Genomic DNA, 9,561 nt, shown 5'->3' with positions numbered 1-9,561 from the left:
GGTTTTGCATGGAAAATTCAACCCCATGTGTTCATCAATCAACTTGTAGTGAGATATGTAGCAACTGTTGGAATTTAGTATGTGCAATCTGGACATTTCTAGCTTGAATCAATTGGCTATAGGCCTATAGTTTGTTTCTCATTCTATAAGAATTCTCCAGTGTCATCTTTGCCTTTTTTACATATCACTTTAGTACAGTCGATATCTCAATGCAACAGAGGTCACTCGGTCAGACTAATAATTGCTGGGCAATTATTAGTCTGTTGAATTAGCCTATTTCCCCTGCCTGTAATTAATAAAAGATTACACCATGTGTTCCTAAGAAGTACACTGTGTTTCACCCTTCCACACATACGCCTGCTTTCTCTCACTTTGTTTCACAGTCAGCAATGAGCAATGTAACGGGAAGTCTCTTTGCATGGCAAGATCTTACAGACTAGCACTATCACATTGTAAAGGGTGCAGCAGCACTCAATTAGCATTCCTTGATCATGCTCCCCTTCTGTGTGTCCTTTTGTGTGTTCTGCCAATGAGGAGAGAGAGAACATACAGGAAGCACTACACAGATTTATTGAGAACAGACGAGTGGAACGGTAATGCTGGTGGCATATAAGGAGGGGGAGTATAGGGGTGCGTATGGGAATTGGCTGTGTCCTTACTGGGATAGTCCAGAAAGCATCCCAAGGTCACAGCTAATTTCAGTTTGATATTATTCCAGTTTTAATGTAGGCTTTAGATTGACCCAGACAATTTTTGTGTGTGGTGAAAGAGATTTTTAAGAGGTTTCTCATGACTTGTGAGCTTTCTAATTGCTGGTATAGGGGTCCTTGTAAGTTTATGGTTCAAAGCAAGAAAGTACAAACTACTTTGGAAGTAAGTACAATGAAAAACTCCTCCATTTTCAACCCTGCCTACAACCCCAAGATGACAACGCTCATGCACCATCAAAACAATTAGATATAGCTCTGGATAGCTATATCAGTACCTTTTTAACGTTTCGTGTTGCCGGCTAATCGAATCTTGTCTCTTTCAGAATTATAACAAAATGTGCATTGAAAGCAGTCAGGCATTCACGAGTATGCCAAATTGCTCCACTGACATATCCGATGGCAAAAACGTCCACTTTGCTGCCATATGCTACTTTGGCTGACTGACCTCCCTATGACCAATTAAATAATTATGGAAGGCTATGTTTGAATAACACCACTACAATTTTTGTCAAATATGAAATGCCTCGCATTCCATTTTATACATGAAACAAATGAACGAATAAAGTTTATTATATTTTCTGCATCATCAACAGCATATAAAAATGTGCAGGTGAAACAAAGGGGAGCCCAATACAGTGTCTGTATCATTGTTAGGGCTCGCTTCAAGTTGTGCACTCCTATTAATTGTTGAAGGTAGCAACTGAATCGGTAGCGCTCATAAAGATAATCCTCCAAATGCCTCAAAGGCATTTATTGGCTTGTTTATTGACAAGAACCTCTTACAAACAGAGTGGTTTAAAGGCTATGTTCACATTATCCAGCTAACTTGCTTAAATGGCAGTTTCCCAGGTTTACTGAATTATGCTGGTAAAAATGATATTACTTGACCTCCCCTATTGAAAATAATCCTGTCCAGACAGGGCTTTAGATGCATATATCGCTCCACAGAGATTTTTGTATAGAAAATATCCTTTAATTCAGCTCTGACTAAAACATCCAAATTCAAAGATCTCCTGCTTTTTGTTTACAGGATATGTCCTAACCTAAGAAATATACTGGCACATACTAACATCACCTCAGACAACCCCAGACAGATGCTACTTGGTCTCCTTAGAGATGGTAACTACCCCTGTGGAAATTGCGTTCAATCCAATAACTCCATTAAAACCTCTCAGTTCAGACATCCTACAGTGTAGGTCTGGTTTTAAAAAAAAAAAAACATCCTACAAAAGGTTTTATTACCTGCTATATAAAAATGTTCTTTATTTCTGTGCCCTCGTGAAAAGGACTATGGTGGCAAAACTACTAGAAGTCTTGAGCAAAGAATTAATGAACACAAGAGAAACATTAGACATTAAGATGAAAACTATCCTTTTGCATGTCATTTCAGTTGCTGCTCCCATAGTGTCTCTTCTCTCCCGTTTTGTGTATAGAGCCTATTCATCTATAAGGAAGGCCTAATATTGACGAAAAAGTATCTGAGAGAATTGTTTTGGCTCTTGACACTCTGCAGCTCAGAGGTCTCAATGATGAATTCAATATGAAAGTGATCGTTATCTATTTTTCTGTTTCCTATTTTGTATTGCACCTCCTTTTCTATTTAGACAATGCATGGTCCTGCATTTCATGATGGATTTGCCTGATATCCTATTCAGGTCTTTAAGTTGCTAGTCTAGGATCTTCAATAAGTTTTTTTCATTTTTTCAAAAAGTTTTCATTTTTGTCATTTTTGGGGATGACTTTTGTGGGATATTGAAATGTGAATGCATATTTTTCTTTTGTATAAATGTGAATCACTTTGAACAACCTTCAAGTGCAGACTAAAGACTCATCTCTTCAGGCTGCCTCCCTAGCCTCTAGTTTAGCTCTACTCTATTTACCTCAATGTACCTAGTTAGGCTAATGCGATCTCGTTAGTTTTGCATTTGGCAGGATTGTTTTGTTTGATTCTGATTAGACAAATGTGATTGCAGTGCTAGTTTGTACTTGGCAGGATTGTTTTGTTTATTTGCTGAACAGGTTACTTTACAGGGTTGGAGTCCTGATCTATGTGGTCACTTCTGGCACTACGATCTTTACTTCACTCTAGTGTGTTTATCTGCACCTCTGCACTTTGAACTGATGCACTTGTTGTACGTCGCTCTGGATAAGAGCGTCTGCTAAATGCCTGTAATGTAATGTAATGTAATGAAATGAAGGAACAACAGGCTATGTTTTGTGTATCTGTGTGTTTTATTCTCTGATGAGGGTATTTGACCAAGCTCAGCACTAGCCCTTAATGAACTTTGAAACTAGCAATAGAGAAAATGTACAGAAGTTGTTGAACGTATAGTTTTGCTTCCAGCACTTTTCCTGAACTTTCGAACTTGTGAGTGCACAGTATGCACTTACTTTCAGCACATACAAATGATACACCACTCTGTTAACTACCCTGATAGCCTTTATTGTAGGTTGTGCTGAAAGCAATCTAACAAAACCTGTGCTTCAAGATAATTTAAATTACAAAATCTGCACATGGCACATCTTTGCCATAAATATTTCTCAGAGTGTGGACAGCGAAGAGTACATGTATCCACAATTTTAAATTATGTTAAAATAATTGCAATGTAAATAGCAATAATCGCATTACTCACCTAAAAGCCCAATTGAGGAGAGCTCACAATATCTGATAGTATTTTATGAATTAATCATTGTATTAATAATCAAATGAAATACAATGTTTGAAAATAGGTCAAGATCAATGATCAGTTTAACGGGAGGTCTTCCATGCCACCAATTTTCAGCTTTCCCGTGGCCATGGCAATGCATTATAAAAAGACCAATGTGTACAATATGCTAACAAGGGCAAAAAACAACATATAAAAGTCTAATAAAAATATCTTACAGATGCAGCAGCCACATTCTCTCAGGCCTTGTGTGCCTCTGCGCCACGCTTTGTCAGCAATTGCCTTACAGCCTCATTGTTATCGAAGAAATTTGTTATTTATCACTTGCAGACTAAAATGCGTAAAAATTAGACTGAGAGGGCTCTAGATACAGACCAAGTAGTTGGTGATGTGGCTTAAATTCCCCATCAGCACAGCTTATTTGGTGAGACAGATTCTAAGCACTGCAGAGTACCTACAGCATGTCATATCACTGCTACACAATCAAAGCCAGCAATTCTCTTGCGCTCGAAGGTACAGCAATCACATCCCTTCATTGCGTGGATAGCTGTCAAAACAGAGATGAGAAAAGACACAATATGTTCTACACTCACAAGCTCGGAAAATCAGCTATCCACGACAAGCTTTAACATTCCAGGCAGATAGCTCACATTTGGGAGTATAACTAACAAGTAATTGCAGCATATTAAAAAAAAGAAATAATAAAAATTTGATGACAACGCCATCGCATTTTTCATTGTCAAGGCCCAATTCATAAACCCGCAGGGCTCAGCTGGGTATTGTTAGAGTCCTTGTTTTACTTCCTTTTGTACCCTGTATATATATGGAATATAAAAGATATTTGGAAGAAAAAAAATTAAGAGACAAATGCACATGCACAAGGAAAAAAAGAAATTATCAAATTTGCAATTTGCTGCGGTTTGATGTAACGAGTCAGGTGCAAAGATCTGATCTGCCAGTTGCTGCGTGTATTACTGTTATTCCTCCCCTGGAGGGTGATGGTAACAGATAGATATACCAGCAGTATCCCTTTTTGCATCTCACTCTACATACTCTGAAGAATGAGAAAGGTGTCACACTGATCTGTCTGAATTTTCCTTACAGTCAAACAGAAATCATTGTGTATATGCCAAAGAGGGGTGATATGACATCAAGAGTCATGGCTGGCCTAATAAAATTTTCTTTCTGACTCCCATCTTAATGAACAAACCTATTTGTGGCGAATGGAGGCATACACGGATGGAAAAAAGTGTTCATGAGACTTAAAAAAATATATAAGGCTTATACTCAGTTGCTCTGACTGTCATCAGCACTGATTTAAGTGTTTAGTCGATTCTGCAGTCTCTTTGGTTCAATCCCGCTCTTTGCGTCAAACAGTGTAAAGGGATACATTTCCACAGGGGATTGGGCTAACGGCCTTTGAAGTTCCTGACAATACCATTAGACAGCGCGCTGCGCATATACGTAGTAGTGGCCCAGAGACGTGGGCCGTAGGAAAACAAAGATATGAAAACACAGGAGAGGGCTGAGCCAGTTCAGAAGATAGGCTAATGGAGGAATCCCTAATGCCCAATTGCTGTTGGTTGAAAAAAGATATAAGCCCTTACAGTAAGCTTCACTATTGCCAACAAATCCACAACACAGTTTAAATGGTCACAGAATAAATTTCCATTTTTCCCCCAAATAGCTTCAATTGTGTTTTTTCCCCGTATCTTCATTTTTTATATTACCTCTTTTCAAATGTCAATTGTGAAGCAATGTACGCCATAAATGGCTCAACATAAACATCTTCCATCCATCCATTAGCGTGCACTGGGCAAGAGGCAGGAATACACCATAGACAGGTCACCAGTCCATAACATCCAGCTGAATGTTTTGCTATGTTGAAGCAAGAATGTTAATCTGCGATTCAATCCAATGGGACCCAAGTAGTTATCTCTGGCGTATACCTCATTTTAGATACCATTCATGTTTAACAGCCTCTCCCAAGCCAAATACACGTCAACTTTACAGGGAATTCAAGTGAATTGCACAGGTAATGCTGTAGCTGAATCATTTCTACTCTATGTCTACTTTATATCCAGGACCAAGACCTCACATATAATTTCCTCATTTATAGAAAAATGTACTTTAACGGCTTTAACCGCCTGCAGGGGTTGCGTGTCACTGGTTCTCAATGCCTACATTACAAACACATTTCTCAGCTTGACTGACTTTGAACTGGGAGCTTCAATCTTCAAAGATACCCAACAAAAGGTGACAAAACATAGATATTGAAAGATGACCAGACGGTTCTGGTCCAATAAACAAATCCTCTTCAGCCATTCAGCTGTGGACCACATGTGATTTAAACAGGTTAAACTGCATGGAGACAGGGATCACAACCGCCTTCGAAATGGATGGCAAACTCATTCCCTGCACAATGGGGGCATATCATTTTCTTTCAGAAGGCAAAAAACACCACCCATTGTCTTGCAAAACAATGAGAACTTGCTGAATCTCACAAATACCACACCACCACTATAGACATTGCACACGCACACCCAACTCAAGAATGATGATTTCCATGATTTTAAGTAGCAACAGAATACAACCAAGCTACAATTTCCTGACTGGCTTTGCCTGCTTACTTCACAACCACACAGAAAGCTGCGCAGCAGAGAAAATGAGCACCGGGGAGAAGGTCACCGATATCAAAAGGAATGAATATCAAATACGGAATCGGCACGCCGGCTAACCCGTGGTGGGGAAGGGGCCGGCCGATACTGGGGAAATCACAGCAGCCCCGGCTCTCACGGCCCCGCTCCCCATTGTGCTGATGTGCAGCGAAACGGAGAAATGATCGGGGTAAGTCAGGAGTGAGGAACAATCAGCCTGCTTTGCTTTTACCTCCCTCATAAAGCATTAAATGGAAGCCGTCGTTATGTGGTCCCCTGTGCCCCCGCGAGCACGCATCCCCTGCATTACGACGCGCACAGAGAACAGCACGTCTTCATATTACCGCGTTTAAGCTCCACGGTGGCATGGCAATGAGAAGGAAATGAGAATGTGGTTTAAGCTTTGTAGGCAGCACAGAAGGCTATCGACTGCAGATTCTCATTTGTGGAGAGCTCTAGGTCAAGGCCTCAAAGGTTGGATGGTTTTTCTACACTCCAGGCTTCCCTGAATGAAGCAGTTACATTATTATAAGTATAAAGTACACTAAACTGTGCATTGTTTGTATATTTTTTGTATATTGTTTGTATATATCGTATCTATTATATTTTTACTCTTCTTGCTATTGTGCTATCCCCTTTGCTGCTGTAACACTGCAAATTTCCCCACTGTGGGACTAATAAAGGATTATCTTTTCTTATTGCAGCGATCATCATTGGATCAATTAAACTTCCCCACCCTGTACAGCACGGCTTCCTTTTTGAATTCACTTTATCGCTACTTCACATCATACCATGCAAAGTTCAAGGCAGATGCTGAAATTGCAGTCACAACCAGTGTCGATGTCTACTATGTCTTCCTAATGCTTCTAATTAACTGAAATGAAGCCTATACAGATACAGTGTTATGTGTTGGACACAGTGCCTAAAAGGCCAGGTGTCCCATTTTACAGTTCTAATTCTGTATTCCTGTACCATGAAAATAGGAATGAATTTTCAATATTGCCTTTCAACAAGAGGCAAAGGGATGCTACTGCTGGAACCTACATACCAAGTGGGCTTCAATTGACAAGATATCAGGCCATCACACATTCATTGCAAAATAAAAAATAAACCCTCCGACGAATAATGTTTGAATAATGAATCTTGTTTCAGGGTTTCAGCATGGCTGAATCCTGCTTACGACCGCAAGCACTATACACCTTTTCTAGCACTTTCCACTGTGAGCACATCTGAAGAAATGGCAGGCATCTGACTCTTTTCAAAATCAGCCTCAGCCTGAAAACCCTGGCATTTACATTTTTTTTTTCCAGGAAAGGCCAACGTCTATCTATCTCTATTACCCATGAGACAGAGGACTCAGCTGGGCGGATTAACTAAAAATGACCTTTTAGGCCGTTATCAGAAAGCTCAAGAACTCTGTATGAGAGGAAAACTTAATTAATCTGAAAGTGAAACATGAAATGGAATGCAGAGTAGTAGAAGAGTAGAAGTCTGAATATAAGATATATTGATTGTATTCCTCCGAATAAAAAGGTATCACTTGTTCTTTTTAATGTTTCATACTAGGAATGCGGGTTTTTAATACTAATATTTCACATTATTGATGTAAATGGCTAGTATTAATAAATACAGTACACAATCAACTTACTTTGCAGATATGGATGCTGCTTGGGATTCAAGTTTCAAATCTATAACCCCACCAGCTTTGATCAGCCCCAATGCTTTCAAACCTATGGTTATGTAATATTCTCAAACAATATGATAACAGGTCAATGCCATTTATTTTTAATACAATTTGTTCAAGGTCCCCGCTGGATAGAACTGAATTAAATTGAATCTTAGCTCTATGCTGCCTCTTAGTGGAGGTGCTGCACTTGTAATAATAATAATAAATGTATTTTATATAGCGCTTTTCATGAACTCAAAGACGCTTTACAATAAGTGGTACATACATACATATATACATACATACAATGAAACATACATACTTACATACATACATACTTGTAGCGTTACATTGGCGCTACAAAACAGAAATAAAGAAAGGTAGGCCAAAAGCATTTCAAGTGTTTCTATAATAATTTGGGGCAGATATTAAATGTTTTTTGACTATGACTCATCATCAAAAAGAAGGAAATGTTCAATGCAACTGCAGAATGAATCATTAGTTTTTGCAAACAACCACCTTTTTTTGGGTTTTCATTGGCAGAAAAAAAAACCAAAACAAAACAAAATACACTTTTAAAATGGAATGCTGTTCAATTGCACATACAAAACACCATTGAATTCCTTGCAGGATGATGCACTCCAGCTTAGAGGTACCTACTGCTCACATTTCTTACTTTGTGAACTGTGAAAACATTATGTTGAAACATGCCAAAGCCACATTTCATCTCATTCTACAATATTCCTTGTGCTACTGAATACAGCAGGTCTTCTAAGACAGCCTGAGCATATGAAGACATACACATACAACTGAAGTTTACAGGCAGCACTACAAGACCATGGAGAACAGAGATAGAGAAGAATTTGGAATAGGATATAAATAAATCAAGCACTCAAGAATATCTCAGCCAGTGCAGTCACCCCACAGAACCAACAGAAGTGTATTTTCCTTAATTTAAAAAAAATGCCTTAATGCAACTGCTGCAAGTGCTGGCAAATTGTGTCAAAGAACAACAATAAAAACATTAAAATAAAGGAATAAAATGTGTGTTTTCAGGCCATAAATTGATGTGTTATGCACCCCAGTTACTGCATAAATCCTTTATGGCAATTACAAGCCAAGTTAAACCACATGAGCTTTCAATTGCATTGCACAATACATAATTGGTAATTCACTGTCTAAATGTAATTTTACTTAAACTTACCCACAAAGCTTGTTCAAATGCCATCTTAAATAGATATACTCACAATCTACTTATATTTTTCAAATTTAAACTGCAGGAGGAAATTTCACAAATTCTCAGAATGGCAAAGATTCTGAACCTATTACTTAACACTTTGCAAAAACACTGCTGAATTGAGTTCAAAATGCAGGCTAATGTTAAGAGTATAATTCAGTAGTAAAGTGCTAAAACAATATTCTAAATGCACTTACATTTGGGTTTATACATTTAGCAGACACATACCAGATCAACTTACGGAATAGTGCATACAATAAATAAATAAATAAATAAATAAATAAACCAGTGTAGATACTAAAATGACTATAACACCGTCATACAAGATGGCTGTTGAATAATATTGCAAAATCATTTGTCAGGCATAAGTGCCATAATAAATGTGATTGATTAATACTACCCTGTTGTAAAAGTGCAATAGCATAAATTAAGTGCACCTGAAGTCAAAAATGGCTCAGCAGACCTTAGGTAGTCCTAGGAAACCTAGATGCAGTTTCAGTTTGAATAAAAAGACAGCCTGTGACTTGGATGTTCTGAATGACTAGACTATACACAGATGGTACAAGGGAACATTGTCGTTCGTCCATAAATTCTGTTATGTCATATGGCTCCATCTGCTGGACAT

The sequence above is a fragment of the Anguilla anguilla genome, chromosome 5, assembly GCF_013347855.1.
Source record: "Anguilla anguilla isolate fAngAng1 chromosome 5, fAngAng1.pri, whole genome shotgun sequence".
Taxonomy (NCBI): Eukaryota; Metazoa; Chordata; class Actinopteri; order Anguilliformes; family Anguillidae; genus Anguilla; species Anguilla anguilla.
The sequence above is the reverse complement of the archived record's forward strand: the minus strand, read 5'-3'. Positions refer to the sequence as shown.